Source organism: Triticum aestivum, chromosome 1B (genome assembly GCF_018294505.1).
Source record: "Triticum aestivum cultivar Chinese Spring chromosome 1B, IWGSC CS RefSeq v2.1, whole genome shotgun sequence".
Classification (NCBI taxonomy): Eukaryota; Viridiplantae; Streptophyta; class Magnoliopsida; order Poales; family Poaceae; genus Triticum; species Triticum aestivum.
In genome coordinates, this window is record NC_057795.1 from 637,395,326 (window position 1) to 637,411,775 (window position 16,450).

The following is a 16,450-nucleotide window of genomic DNA, read 5'->3' on the forward strand; positions in this document are numbered from 1 at the left end:
GTAATCAATAATAGCACCTGAAGTGTTTAAAAAGGGTCTACCGAGGATAATCGACATACTGTCGTCCTCAGGAATATCAAGAATGACAAAGTCTGTTAAGATAGTAACATTCGCAACAACAACAGGCACGTCCTCACAAATGCCGACATGTATAGCAGTTGATTTATCAACCATTTGCAAAGATATCTCAGTAGGTGTCAACTTACTTAATTCAAGTCTACGGTATAAGGAAAGAGGCATAACACTGACACCGGCTCCTAGATCACATAAGGCAGTTTTAACATAATTTCTTTTGATGGAGCATGGTATAGTGGGTTCTCCAGGATCACCAAGTTTCTTAGGTATTCCACCCTTAAAGGTATAGTTGGCAAGCATGGTGGAGATTTCAGCTTCATGTATTTTTCTTTTATTCGTAATGATATCTTTCATGTATTTAGCATAAGGGTTTGTTTTAAGCATATCAGTTAAGCGCATACATAAGAAGATAGGTCTAATCATTTCGGAAAAGCGCTCAAAGTCCTCATCATCCTTTTTCTTGGATGGTTTAGGAGGAAAAGGTATGGGTTTCTAAACCCATGGTTCTCTTTCCTACCATGCTTCCTAGCAACAAAGTCTCTCTTATCATAACGTTGATTCCTTGATTGTGGGTTATCAAGATCAACAAAAGGTTCAAGTTCTATATCGTTGTTATTGCTAGGTTGAGCATCTATATGAACATCATTATTATCATTATCACTAGGTTCATGTTCATCTCCAGATTGTGTTTCAGCGTCAGAGATAGAAGTATCATTAGGATTCTCAGGTGTTTCTACATTAGATTCACTAGAAGCATGTAAAGTCCTATCATTTTTCTTTTTCTTCTTTTTAGAAGGACTAGGGGCATCTAAATTATTTCTCTGAGAATCTTGTTCAATTCTCTTAGGGTGGCCTTCAGGATACAAAGGTTCCTGAGTCATTTTACCAGTTCTAGTAGCCACTCTAACAGCAAAATCATGTTTATTATTTAATTCATCAAGCAATTCATTCTGAGCCTTAAGTACTTGTTCAGCTTGAGTAGTGACCATAGAAACATGTTTACCAGTGAGTTTAAGTTCACTCTTAACTCTAGACATATAATCACTCAAGCGCCCGATCATATAAGCATTATTTTTCAGTTGTCTACTAACATAATCATTGAAATTTGGTTGTTTGTCCATAAAATCATCAAATTCATCTAAACATTGGCTAGCAAACTTAGTAGACGAGATTTCAAATTTATCATATCTATAAAGAGAGTTTACCTTCACTACCTGTGTCGGGTTATCAAGACCTTGTATTTCTTTAGGTGGTATATTGAGGCCATGAATTTCTTTAATAGGAGGTAATTTTTTATCATCTTCAACTTAGTACCTTTCTCTTTCATAGATTTCTTTGCCTCTTGCATATCTTCAGGACTGAGAAATAGAACACCTCTTTTCTTCGGAGTTGGCTTAAGAGTTGGTTCAGGAGGTGCCCAATTATTTTCATTTGCCAACATATTATTTCATATCAATTCAGCTTGGTCGACTATCCTTTCCCTGAAAACACAACCAACACAACTATCCAAGTGGTCCTTGGAAGCATCGATTAGTCCATTATAGAAGATATCAAGTATTTCATTTTTCTTAAGAGGATGATCAGGCAAAGCATTAAGTAACCGGAGAAGCCTCCCCCAAGCTTGTGGGAGACTCTCTTCTTCAATTTGCACAAAATTATATATTTCCCTTAAGGCAGCTTGTTTCTTATGAGCAGGGAAATATTTAGCAGAGAAGTAGTAAATCATATCCTGGGGACTACGCACACAACCAGGATCAAGAGAATTAAACCCTGTCTTAGCATCAACCTTTAATGAGAAAGGAAATATTTTAAGGATATAATAATAGCAAGATTTCTCATCATTAGTAAACAGGGTGGCTATATCATTTAACTTAGTCAGATGTGCCACTACAGTTTCAGATTCACTGCCATAAAAAGGATCAGATTCAACTAAAGTAATAATCTCAGGATCAATAGAGAATTCATAATCCTTATCAGTAACAAAGATAGGTGAAGTAGCAAAAGCAGGGTCATGTTTCATTCTAGCATTCAGAGTCTTTTGTTTCAGTTTAGCTAATAATTTCTTAAGATCTGATCTATCATTGCAAGCAAGAAAATCTCTAGCAGTTTCTTCATCCATAACATAACCCTGAGGAACAACAGGCAATTCATATCTAGGGGGAGAACCTTCATCATCACTATCATCAATATTATCAGTTTCAATAATTTCATTCTCCCTAGCCCTAGCAAGTTGTTCATCAAGAAATTCACCTAATGGCACAGTAGTATCAAGCATAGAAGTAGTTTCAGCACAAGTATCATGCATAGCAGAAGTGACATCATCAATAACATGCGACATATCAGAATTAATAGTAGAAGCAGGTTTAGGTGTTGCAAGTTTACTCATAACGGAAGGAGAATCAAGTGCAGAGCTAGATGGCAGTTCCTTACCTCCCCTCGTAGTTGAGGGATAAATTTTAGTTCTTTGATCTTTCAAGTTCTTCATAGTGATCAGCAGATATAAATCCCAAGTGACTCAAAGAATAGAGCTATGCTCCCCGGCAACGGCGCCAGAAAATAGTCTTGATAACCCGCAAGTATAGGGGATCGCAACAGTTTTCGAGGGTACAGTATTCAACCCAAATTTATTGATTCGACACAAGGGAGACAAAGAATATTCTTGAGTATTAGCAGTTGAGTTGTCAATTCAACCACACCTGGATAACTTAATATCTGCAGCAAAGTATTTAGTAGCAAAGTAGTATGGAAGTAACGGTAATGATAGAAAAACTAAGAGTAGCAGTTTTGTAGTAATTCTAACAGTGGCAACGGCAAAGTAACTAAGCAAAGAACAACATGTGAAAAGCTCGTAGGCATTGGATCAGTGATGGATAATTATGTTTGATGCGATTCCTCATGTAATAGTTATAACATAGGGTGACACAGAACTAGCTCCAGTTCATCAATGTAATGTAGGCATGTATTCCGAATATAGTCATACGTGCTTATGGAAAAGAACTTGCATGACATCTTTTGTCCTACCCTCCCGTGGTAGTGGGGTCTATGGAAGCTAAGGGATATTAAGGCCTCCTTTTAATAGAGAACCGGACCAAAGCATTAACACTTAGTGAATACATGAACTCCTCAAACTACGGTCATCACCGGTAAGTATCTCGATTATTGTCACTTCGGGGTTAACGGATCATAACACATAATAGGTGACTATAGACTTGCAAGATATGATCTAGAACTCACATATATTTATGAAAATATAATAGGTTCAGACCTAAAATCATGGCACTCGGGCCCTAGTGACAAGCATTAAGCATAGCAAAGTCATAGAAACATCAATCTCAGAACATAGTGGATACTGGGGATCAAACCCTAACAAAACTAACTTAATTACATGGTAAATCTCATTCAACCCATCACCGTCCAGCAAGCCTACGATGGAATTACTCACGCATGGCGGTAAGCATCATGAAATTGGTGATGGAGGATGGTTGATGATGACGATGGCGGCGGATTCCCCTCTCTGGAGCCCCGAACGCACTCCAGATCAGCCCTCCCGAGAGGTTTTAGGGCTTAGCGGCGGCTCAGTATCGTAAAACACGATGAACCCTTCTTCACTTATTTTTTTTCTCTGCAAAAGCAAATATATGGAGTTGGAGTTGAGGTCGGTGGACGTTCAGGGGGCCCACGAGGCAGGGAGGCGCGCCCTAGGGGAGGGGGCGCTCCCCACCCTCGTGACCAGGGTGTGGGCCCACTGACGTTAATTCTTTCGCCGGTATTTTTTATTAATTCTGAAAAGTGCCTCCGTGGATTTGTAGGTCATTCCGAGAACTTTTATTTCTGCACAAAAATAACACCAAGGCCATTCTGCTGAAAACAGAGTAATCCGGGTTAGTTCCATTAAAATCATGCAAGTTAGAGTCCAAAACAAGGGCAAAAGTGTTTGGAAAAGTAGATACGACGGAGATGTATCAACCCCGGCAAGACCCTTGCCGGGGACGACTCCAAGGCCCCCGCCAAGCCTTGCCGGGGATGATCATTGGGCCACAGCCAGGCCCGCGCTCGGCAGGGTTCCGCCACCTCACCACCACTCCAACACGGCGATAAGCATGCCAGCGAAGCAGGCCCTGCGTGGCGGCATGCAGATCTTCGTGGAAGCCTATCACTTTGCCATCACAGCAGCTGGTTGGCCAGCGTGGTGCTGCATACCTCGTCGGCCCAGACGCATGGCAAGCCGAGGGGAAGCGGCGAAGGACGGGATGGCCTCTATTGCCATCCCTGATAAAGCAAGAGGACACATAGGCGTCGCAATAAATGCGCTTGCCCTACGCTGATCGAGTGATAAGCTCATACCACTATAGCTTGCCACCTCCTGTGTGCCACTGTGGAGACCCCTTTGTGTATAAAAGGAGGCCCGAGGCGCAACGAGAGAGGATTCGGACTTTTTAACAAGGCACACACTATAGCTAGTTCAAAAGCTCAAGAACACTCAGATAACCAGATAAAGCAGGACTAGGGTATTACACATCTCCGCGGCCCGAACCTGGATAAAAACCTTCTGTGTGCTGACAACTCGACCTGCTCTTTGTGTAACTAATCCCGCACCGAACTTAGAAGGTATCCTAGTGACCCCATAGGTGATCAGTTTCCCTGACATCTTTGGCGCGCTAGGTAGGGGAGGTTGGTTGTGAGAATCTGGTCCGTTGGTTAGGACAGCGACGCCTTTGTCGCCATGGCTCCGAAGAATAAGGCGAGCGGCGGCGCCCATGGCCGCAATGATGATCCGCATAGCGACCGAAAAGCTAAGTTATCTTGACTTTGAGTAATTCTCCCTTTTTATGAGGTTATCAGTTGTCATGTTCTTAAGGGGGCTAGTCTGCCCTCTTGGTGTGCCAAACAGGGTCGCCACTTACAACGGCACATAGTTCTCAAGTCGCACCATCGTGCAGTACGTCCAAGACCTCGGCGTCAAGGACAAAAACTTTGGACAAGCTACGCAAGTGCGGAAGACGATGGATTGATGAGTTGCTGGCGGTTTTTTGGCCGATCAGCGATGCCAAATTGAGCCACTGGCCAGACATCCGTCTCCCTCTTATACGGGGCAGAGGTAGTTCTCCCCACGAAACTCACATACGGGTCACCTCGAGTGCTCGCTTATGAAGAGCTTGAGCAAGAGCGGTTGCGGCAAGATGATGCAACGCTCCTTGAGGAAGATCGTCTTCGGGCGGCTGTGTGAGCTGCGCGCTACCAGCAAACTTTGCGCCGCTACCATAGTCGCAAGGTTCATGCCCGAAGCTTTAAGGAAGGCAACCTTGTTCTTCGGCGCGTTCAGTCGTCCAGGAATTCTAGCAAGTTGACGCCAAAGTGGGAAGGCCCTTATCGGGTAACACGAGACACCAGGCCCGGCGCAGTTTGCCTGGGGACCGAAGATGGTGTTCCGGTGAGCAACTCCTGGAACAACAAACATCTTCGTAAGTTTTAACCATAAGACGCGGTTACTAGGCCCCCCGGCAGACCACCTTTTTGTCCAAGCCTTGCCGGAAAGGCATGTCACCCTTTGTATAAGCCACGCGCAGACCCTGAGCAACAGATAAATAAATGAAGCGTTGGCGCCCTAAGTTTTAGCATGCATGCTAGGTCAAGTTTTTCCTCTCTCTGTGTTAGGGTCGATAGTGCTGAACAGTGACTAACCCCTAGCGCAGAGGTCGAGTGCACGTCTTTCTGTCCCTTTCTGTCCTTTTTGGTTTGTAGGCTGCCCAGGCGTTTCTGCCAAACTCTTTGGAGGAGAGGAGATAGATCGACGTCCTGGCCCCGGCAAGCCAAGGTTGCCGGGGGCTGCAACTTCAAGTATCCAACCACGGCGAGCCAAAGTTGCCGGGGGCTACGGACTTAGATAAGTCTTCTTGTCCCATGATATGTACTTCTGTATGGAACTTGGACGTACGAAAGGTAGGAGCAGCAGAAGACACCAAGAGAACTTCTCGGCGGCCGTCCAGAAGAGGGCTGGTGATGACGTTGCCGGGGAAGAAGCTGGAAGATGAGGCAACGGTCCGCCAATATGAGACAAAGGTGTTGGTTCCATCGTACTCCGACTTGACGGTCCGCCACCCGCCTTCTGCGTCCTCTCCGGCCTTCCAGCGCCAACCACCAAAAGCGGCTGCCCCGAGAAGTTCAAGGAGCTGGCCTGGGAAGCCACCACAAAGAACTACTCCCCAGCACCTAAACTTAGCGGAGTAAAACTTACTTTTGGTTTCAGCATATCGTAGACCACTTGTCGTGCAACCTATATTTGGTCGATTGGCTAAACCTTTGTATCGCTTTCACGATGTGCTCCTGCTTCACCAGCGTTTGCACGGGCGAGTTCTTGCTATCCAAGCCATTGTACAACGTGTTGGCTTTGGCAGCGGGAGAGTAGATGTGGCCTTCTCCCTGACAAGCGAGTTGGTGAGGCTGGTGCCAGATGTCATCGTGGCACAGCCACAAATGTCTCACTATTGTGGTTTCTGGGGGGCATGTTGTGGGGCAAGCAGCGTGAGAGTGGGAGGAGGCGGTAGCCATGGTGGCGATGAGGAGAATGCAGTTCATTGGTCTCAAGAGCTCCCACGCCCGGGGCTTGTGCCATCCGTTGCCAACGAGCTGCTCTGCCTGCCCGTCGCCGGGGTGCAAGCGCAGGAGTCCGCCATCGCCACCTCACTGGCTCTATCTCTCATGGTCATGGGAGCCATGGCCACGTGTGACCTGGGCGACATTGTCCTTGCCGACTGGGGCTGATTGATGCACGGGGTCGCCACACATGTGGTAGGTGGTGATGCTTGGGATGGTGGGGTCCGAGGGCGGTGAGAGGCGGAGGGGAGTGATGCCGGCGGTAGCTCATGGGGCGACTAGAAGAAGGTGGGCTGGCGGAGGGGGGGGGGATCTCTGGTTGCTTTGTGGAAGAAGAGGGGAAAGGGGTCAGTGAGGCTCTGGGGAAGAAGACATCGGCATGGACGGAGGAGGCTGGAGGGCGATCTGGTCGGGGGAGATGACGGGCCCGAAGCAAATTCGGGTCCGGAGGGGAGCCTAGAGAGTTAGGAGATTTTACTCGGCTGCCTCCAGACGGAGTAAATTGTCACAGCCCCAGTTCAGCCCTTGCTTGACTTTGCTTGTTCATCATGCCATCATGTTTAAATTCCAAAGAAATTTGAAATGGGGATTGTTGAAACCCTAGCACCAAATGAAATTTAACTAGGTTTAATAAAAATATTTTCAATAACCCAGAATGCCCTTTGGAAATGTTAATAATTTCTGTTAAAGGTGAAAACCTCTTCCAAAAATGATGAACATATTTATAGGCTATTCCTGGATTTTTGAATTAAATTATTTAGTATTTGCATTTGGGCATTTAATTGCTAATAATATTTTAAATGCTCAAATAATCACAAACTGAAATGTTTACTGTTGGAAATATTCCAAACAGTGGCCACAGTCAGTTGCATGATTTTTGGAAATGCTCTGGCATTTTTAATAAATCCAAACACAATTACAGAAATAGGAAATAGTAATAAAAAAGGGAGAGAGAAAGGTTTACCTGACCTTACCTGGCAGCCCGCTGGCCGGCCCAGCACTGTGCTGGCCCGTGCCAGCCACCTGCTTCCTCCCGCCAGAGCAGGCAGGCAGTTGCCTGTCGGCCGCGCGCGCCACCGTGCGCCACCTCCTGCCTGGTTGCCTCCCTCCTCGATGCGCCTGGAGACGCCACGACACCCCTGGCCTCTCTCTCACTCTCCCTGGAACCCCTCGCGCTCTCCCTCGCTCCTCCCCCTCCTCTGCTCTCTCTCCCTCACGCGCCCGAGCGGAGCCCATCGCCGCCGACGCCGTTTACCGGGGCCACAGCCACCCCCTCGCTCCCACTATGCATCCCTGAGCTCCGCCCTGACCCCGTGGAGCTACACACGCGACGCACGCGACCAGAGGAGGCCGCAGTCGACCGGAGCATCGTCGTCCTCATCTCCGGTGCCCGGAGATCGCCGTCGTCAATTCGCCATTGCAGAGGCCTCCCCGAGCCCACCGAGCTTCTCTCCCGACCCCTCGTGAGCCCCTGTCCATTTCCCCTCTCTCCCCGTGCCCGTCCGTGCCTTCTAACCACCCCGACTGTCGGAGCCGACAGTTCCTCGCCGCCGGCGATGACGCAGTCGGTGCTAGAGCCACCGTAGCTAACTCCCGAGCACGGCAACGTGCTCAGCACCCTTCCAGGAGCCGAGCGCGCCCACCCGTGCGACCTGTCGTGCCCCCTAGCGCCAACCCGCACCAACCCCGAGCTCCGGCCGCCGCCGCGAGCTCGATTCCGGCGAGCCCGTTCGACCTCAGCCCCTCCCGCTTGCCTAGATGGATGCGGCTGAGCGCCAGCTACGCGTAGATGATCGTTGCCGCTGTTTTGGTCGCCGGAGGAGGATTTCCGACCCCCTCCGCCGTCTCTGGCTCCGCCGGCGACGAGCCGCGGGTCAACTCCGGCGAGTTGACCCGGGGTTTGACCCCCTAACGTGTGGGCCCAGGCGCCTGCTTGATTAGTGTTAGATTAGTTACATTAATTAACTCAGCTAATTAGATAGGCCACTGACATGCGGGCCCTGCCCGGCTAACTAAGTTAGTTAGGGCTAACTAACTTGGTTAGTTGACTGGGTCACTGACCAGTGGACCCCACTAGTCAGGTTTGACCTGGGCTGGCGCCTTTGACCTGATGACGTCACCCCGACGTCATGCTGACGCAGTAACTTATTTTCTGGATTTATTTTTATATAAGAAATTCCAGAAAATAGCTAAAACTTCAATAAATCATAGAAAATTAACCGTAACTCCAAATTAAATAATTTATATATGAAAAATTATCAGAAAAATTCAAGGAATCCATCTGTACCATTTTCATGCATGATAGAACAACTTATAGCTGTTGTTTAGCTCAAATCAATTAAATGGCATTTGAATAATCACATATGGAGTTTAAATTTGAATCTTGTATTCAAACCAACTTCATTTAATCTGTTGCTAGTTGCATTAGCTCAAAACACATTCATTTTGCCATGTCATGATCATGCATCATATTGTGCATTGCATTGATTGTGTTCCCTTCTATGTTGCCGGTAATTGTCCCCTCTCGATAGACGTGATACCGATGATGTGATCATTGACACTGACGAAGACTCAATGTTATCTTCAGAAGTGCCAGGCAAGCAAAACCCCCCCTTGTTCATTCCGATAAAATCCCACTCTTTCGCTCCTGCTCTCTTTTACTGCATTAGGACAACAACGACATATTTGTTACCTGCTGCGGTAGCTGAACCCCTTTATCCTTTGCATGACCTGTCATTGCCACAGTAAATAGATGAAACCCACTAGCATGAGTAGGAGTTGTTTGAGCCCTGATGTGCCTACTCATTCATGCTTGTTGTCATGCCTGCTACTGCTTAGAGTTGAGTCAGGTCTGATTCATCGGGGATGAATCAGAGGCGTGTGAACATGTCCTACTGTGTGTGAGCTAAGTGTGTGAACACGATTTGGTAAAGGTAGCGGTGAGAGGCCATGTAGGAGTACATGGTGGGTTGTCTCATTGCAGCCGTCCTCAGGAACTGAGTTCTGTGTTTGTGATCCATGACCAGTTACTACCACACATTGGGTTCCGGTAACTCGACCCCTCTCGACTTATTAATCAACATGATCTCTGTCCAGGAGTTGCAACTAGTTTCTGGTGTTTGTAGGTAGTGTTAGTAGTCTACCAAGTGGCACCCGGTACAGGTGGGCTTGGGACAGACTAGGCACAGTGGCCCGGTGTACCAAGTGGCACCCGGTTGGTGGGCTTGGGAACCCTGCACACATCGTTTGGGGCCGTAAGCGACACCCCGGCCGGATCTCCTTGCGGATGGAACCCGAATAGGCGATAAACCTGGACTAGAGACTTGTTCGGTTAGTCAGGTCGTGGCCGACTCCCTCGCCCGGCTTCCGCTTGAAGGTTGCCGAGGTACATGACGTGTACAGGGCGGTAAGTGGCGAGAGCGTGTGTGAAGAAGTACACCCCTGCAGGGTTAACATCATCTATTCGAATAGCCGGATTCCTCGGATATGGAAACTTGGACCCCTTGCATAGTTCATAGACAAGTGAAAGTGGATACTCTAAAATACGCAAGATAAGCGTGAGTGCTATGGATGGCATTCTCGTAGGGAGACGGGAGCGGATCCATAGTGGTGTATTGGTATGGTGAATATGTGGACTCGTGTGCGCCACCTCAAAAGAGTTACTTGCAGTCGTAGTTCAGGATAGCCACCGAGTCAAAGCTGGCTTGCTGCAGTTAAACTCCACCATCCCCTTTGTTGATAATGATGCATATGTAGTTAGTTCTGATGTAAGTCTTGCTGGGTACATTTGTACTCACGTTTGCCTATTTTATGTTTTGCAGAGAGACTTCAGTCTCACTAGTAGTTTCACGTGGACTTCGACGTTTAGCTTGTTACCTCAGCTACGATCTTGTGCCCTCGACAGGATCTGGTAGATAGTCAGGCTTCTCAGCCTTTTTCATTTATAGATGTCTGTACTCAGACATGATAGCTTCCGCTTGTGCTTTGACTTGTATGCTCTGAATGTTGGGTCATGAGACCCATGTTTGTAATATCTCGCTCCTCGGAGCCTAATGAATAAACTACTTGAGTCGTAGAGTCATTTTGTGATGCCATGTTGTATTGCACATATCGAGCATATTGTGTGTATGTTATTGAAATGCTTGGTATGTGTGGGATCTGACTATCTAGTTGTTTATCCTTAGTAGCCTCTCTTACCGGGAAATGTCTCCTAGTGTTTCCACCGAGCCATGGTAGCTTGCTACTGCTCCGGAACACTTAGGCTGGCCGGCATGTGTCCTTCTTCGTTCCTGTGTCTGTCCCTTCGGGGAAATGTCACGCGATGAATACCGGAGTCCTGTTAGCCCGCTACAGCCCGGTTCACCGGAGTCCTGCTAGCCCAGTGCTACAGCCTGGATTCACTCGCTGATGACCGACACGTTCGATGCTGGGTCATGGATGCCTGTCCCTGTAAGTCTGTGCCACTTTGGGTTTACGACTAGCCATGTCAGCCCGGGCTCCTTATCATATGGATGCTAGCGACACTGTCATATACGTGTGCCAAAAGGCGCAAACGGTCCCGGGCTAAGGTAAGGCGACACCCGTGGGAATACCGTGCGTGAGGCCGCAAAGTGATATGAGGTGTTACATGCTAGATCGATGTGGCATTGAGTCGGGGTCCTGACAGCATTGGTATCAGAGCTTGACTGCCTGTAGGATTACCAAGCCAAACTGGTCGAAGTTGAGTCTAGAAATTCCTTAGTTATATAAGGGAATTGATTGTGGGATGGAACGTAAGGCTCTTTTTACTCCTTATACCTCATGGCCTTCTGATCTGAGTCATCTTATCTTTCCTACGGGGTTAAGAAACTAGGCTATCTCTTCTTTCTATCAGGATCACGTGTTACTAATCAGTGGACTTATAAGATTGTTGGATTTAAGTCTCAGTTCAGTTCCTACTACTTCCGTATGATAATTGTTGATCTCGGAACCTTGATATTGTGCTTCTAAGTGGTTATGCCACCATTTTTGTGAATGTCTCAAATCTTTTCCGAGCATTTACAGCCGTTATGCTGTCCGAGTCATCCCAGGTTTCCAAAGAGTCTGACGCATTTGCAAAATCCTTTTCCTCTGGTTTCAATGTCTTTTAGGCCAGGTTAATCACACAAATTGTTGAGTTGAGGTATTCTATTGCCTTGACATTATGTTGGAGTTATTATTACAACCCTAGGTGTCTTAGGGGATCATCTAGTAATTTAGCCATGATTTGTGTTCCCAGTGTGATGATTCTGGCCATCATTCTCGAAAGCATCCCGTGATGCTACTTAGTAATAGGTATTCTGTTCCTGGGTTCTTGAACCCGAGATTCACCCTACTTGCTTCATGTTGATAGTTTTGCTCGTTCCTTTAGGTTATTAGTAACCTTTGCATTAGTCCTCGATGTTCGTGGTATTCCTTTCTTCCAAATACTATGAACCGCTTATGGCAGATGTTCCTCGCTGATCGAAAGATCACAATCAGAGTGCTCTCGATGGGTTCTCGATTCTACATTGTGACTCTGCCAGTTCTACCTTTCCGCATGGGTTATCCGGAAGAAATATGTTGAACTTGGTTCGACATACTAATCTATGCATCCACAACTCAGAAAATTATATGTTCCTTTGAGTTGTTCTCTTTAGTTGCATTCTGATCTTCGTCTATCAATTGATAGTCAAGAGTATGCGTGTGTTCGTTTATCGATGCCTATTACTCTTGTGGTCCGTCAAGCCATTCTGTCCTGAATGACTTGGAGAAACAAACTCCAGTACCTCATCCATATCTAGGATTGGGTCAAAGTAGTTGTATTCCGTAGATCAAATGCCAATCCAGCTTTTGGTTCTGTTCTACCTTGGAGTATTACCCCCTTTATGTCAGAATTGTCATGAGAACTGCACCAACTCTCATGAATTTTGACGTAGTGATACTTCTCACCATCATTAGTCATTCCTCGGCCCTCGTGTTGATGCAACCGGAATACCGACAAATAAATTGTGATGTGTGAAATCAATACTCCCAGCAACCTCGTTGCTTGGTAGTTAAAGGACAATAATTTCATTCTTAGCGTGTTGGTTATTGGAATCATCCTTCTAAGACTGATCGTGCTACCTAGTCCTTATTTTGGTGCACCCTCCGATTGATGAGTTAGGATCTTGTCAAGTCCTCACTCATTTGATCATATCGTCTTGCCCTCAAAAGCGAGATTGTTCTCGAGCTTAGTAACATACCGGTGGTTCGTGATTTTCTGGATGTCTTCTCGGAAGTATTACCAGGTTGTCACCTGACCGCTATGTTGAGTTCATGATCAAGTTGGTTTATTCCTGTAAACCACCCCTTCTCCAAGAATCGGTGTTAGATATCCCTGAGCTAGTTGATTAAGCTAGACAACAACTTGGAGAGTTGGAGGATAAAAGCTTCCCTGACTTAGTTCGTTCCAAAGGGATATTCTTGTGTAGTGTGTGTTGAAGAAAGATGATATCTTCATCGATTGGTCCCTGTGATCAGTTGCTGGACCTATTGTCTTATCAATCCTTTGATTTGAGTGTGGGCTATCGTCAAATCAAATCAGTACCAATGATGCTCGTAATGTTGTCTTATTCGTGGTTGATCCCTCGAGCATACACCATTACATCTTGGCCTGACCAATGCTATCACTTGTTCACTTAACTATGGAATTCCTTTTAAAAGGAAACCCAGATGAATTGTTGTTGAGCCCATTGACAACATTCTTATCTCCTCCATGATTTTGTTGGACATTAAGCTAGTGTTGGAAACTTTTGAAAGCATTTTCTTCATGCTAGCTCATGAAGTATTTGTTTGATGAAAGGAGTGACTTCCTCTTATACACGTGCATTTGGTGAAAGTTGCCGCCGTGGATTTGAGAAAGTTAGTTTTGCTTCCTCTGGAATCATCCCAAGTCAGTCATGCATACGTGCGAAGTATTGTGTGGTCTGGAGACTTGCAACCTTCATTCCATATGTGTTCCGAGCACACCAAGCCACTGATTGAGTTGTTCAAAGATAAAGGAGTCTGTCCAAGGTGAACTCTTTGGACTTCCACGCGTGGAGACTTCGATGTCATTAATGATGGTTCCCCCACCTGAACTCAGTAGTGTTTTATTATAAGACTACCACGTGGTCATGTTTGTCTGGGACAGCGTGTTCACATGTTTGTAGCAGAACCAGCTCATGTTTTGGAGCTTGCTATCGTAGTTCATCTCCCGAGAATCCCGCAACGTCATCTCGTCGATTTGTGCTGCAAACTTTCATTTTTCTTCCTAGACTCGATGAGTCTGGAATATCCTGACACCAACCAGATCTGAATCTCAGGAAGATATGATGGTTTGGAACATTTCCCAAGAACTATAATATCGGTCCCTCGAAAACCGGTAAAGTGGATGTCGTGGCCAACACACCCCGCCGGAAGACCTGTTATTATAATATCTTGATTGAGGAAGTTGGCCACCTCCCCATAGGGATTTCGTAGGATTTACTCCCTAGTTGCCCCTATGGATTTTGAGATCCCGAAGTCCGACCTTTTTACTTGATGTTCTAGATATCAAACCATATCTATGAATGGGTTACGCTAGCACATCAAGGAGAACATTAGAAGCGGAGTGCTAAATGTCTCTCGGTCGATCGTCCAGATTTTGTTCCTTGGCTCGCTAAGATGAAATCTGAGAAAGTGTTATCTTCCTTGCATTTGCATCCTCCATCACCATTCATCATGGTAGTAAGTTGTGTTACCGGACCCTTGATGCGGATGTTGGTAAAACCTTGATGATTATGGAAATGCTCAAGTTCTTGAGAGCACGCACAAGCGCTACGTGTTATCATCGGCTCTAACTGGGATTCCTCTCAGTTTCCTCGGCAATGCTATGACCCTTTCAAACAGTGAATCCACTCTCTATTGTTGGGTTTTTCCCCAGTTACCAGAATCATTCCCAGCATTTGCATTTTGTTCCCAGCTTGCACCGCCAATGTGCCATTCTACCATGGGTCTCTTCCATTTCCGGTAATAAGCAAATTCATCCATTACGTTGTCTTCAACAAGGTAATCCACATCATCCAAGTCTAAATATGCCATTCTACTGACCCCCTCCACACGATCGCTTGAGAATTGCCTTAGGCTGGTATAAAGGTTTTCAATGATCTCTGAATCAAAGGTAATTCTTTTTGCCACTTAAGGAAATAATCTAGGAATCACCCTCCTCCAGGATGTTTCGTCGTGGTATCATGGCAACTCAACTCCTCGCTACGTTGACAACCGTTTACCACCTTCTCAGGTGTGGAATTGTTGTCTACCTAGTGAACCTTCGTCATCTCCTCCACTCCATTCCTCTAGAGGTGTGCTTCGTCTCTCAGCTCGAGAGATGTTACTATGTCTCATTCCGTGAGTTCCTCGATCTTCGAGAAGATCGATTCCTGTAGAGTTTCTTTCTGTTGTCATCGTGTTGGAGGAAGATTTCGAAAGCGAAGACATCGAGATCAATTTGAAGCAATGAATCAACATCTTTGAGGAGGATAATGGATCATGAAGACTGTGTCAGTTCCGTGTCCCCTCTGTCTTCTTACCTCACGTCTTGAATCTCGGGACGAGATTTTTGTTTAGTGGGGGTGAGTTGTCACAGCCCCAGTTCAGCCCTTGCTTGACTTTGCTTGTTCATCATGCCATCATGTTTAAATTCCAAAGAAATTTGAAATGGGGATTGTTGAAACCCTAGCACCAAATGAAATTTAACTAGGTTTAATAAAAACATTTTCAATAACCCAGAATGCCCTTTGGAAATGTTCATAATTTCTGTTAAAGGTGAAAACCTCTTCCAAAAATGATGAACATATTTATAGGCTATTCCTGGATTTTTGAATTAAATTATATAGTATTTGCATTTGGGCATTTAATTGCTAATAATATTTTAAATGCTCAAATAATCACAAACTGAAATGTTTACTGTTGGAAATATTCCAAACAGTGGCCACAGTCAGTTGCATGATTTTTGGAAATGCTCTGGCATTTTTAATAAATCCAAACACAATTACAGAAATAGGAAATAGTAATAAAAAAGGGAGAGAGAAAGGTTTACCTGACCTTACCTGGCAGCCCGCTGGCCGGCCCAGCACTGTGCTGGCCCGTGCCAGCCACCTGCTTCCTCCCGCCAGAGCAGGCAGGCAGCTGCCTGTCGGCCGCGCGCGCCGCCGTGCGCCACCTCCTGCCTGGTTGCCTCCCTCCTCGATGCGCCTGGAGACGCCACGACACCCCTGGCCTCTCTCTCACTCTCCCTGGAACCCCTCGCGCTCTCCCTCGCTCCTCCCCCTCCTCTGCTCTCTCTCCCTCACGCGCCCGAGCGGAGCCCATCGCCGCCGACGCCGTTTACCGGGGCCACAGCCACCCCCTCGCTCCCACTATGCATCCCTGAGCTCCGCCCTGACCCCGTGGAGCTACACACGCGACGCACGCGACCAGAGGAGGCCGCAGTCGACCGGAGCGTCGTCGTCCTCATCTCCGGTGCCCGGAGATCGCCGTCGTCAATTCGCCGTTGCAGAGGCCTCCCCGAGCCCACCGAGCTTCTCTCCCGACCCCTCGTGAGCCCCTGTCCATTTCCCCTCTCTCCCCGTGCCCGTCCGTGCCTTCTAACCACCCCGACTGTCGGAGCCGACAGTTCCTCGCCGCCGGCGATGACGCAGTCGGTGCTAGAGCCACCGTAGCTAACTCCCGAGCACGGCAACGTGCTCAGCACCCTTCCAGGAGCCGAGCGCGCCCACCCGTG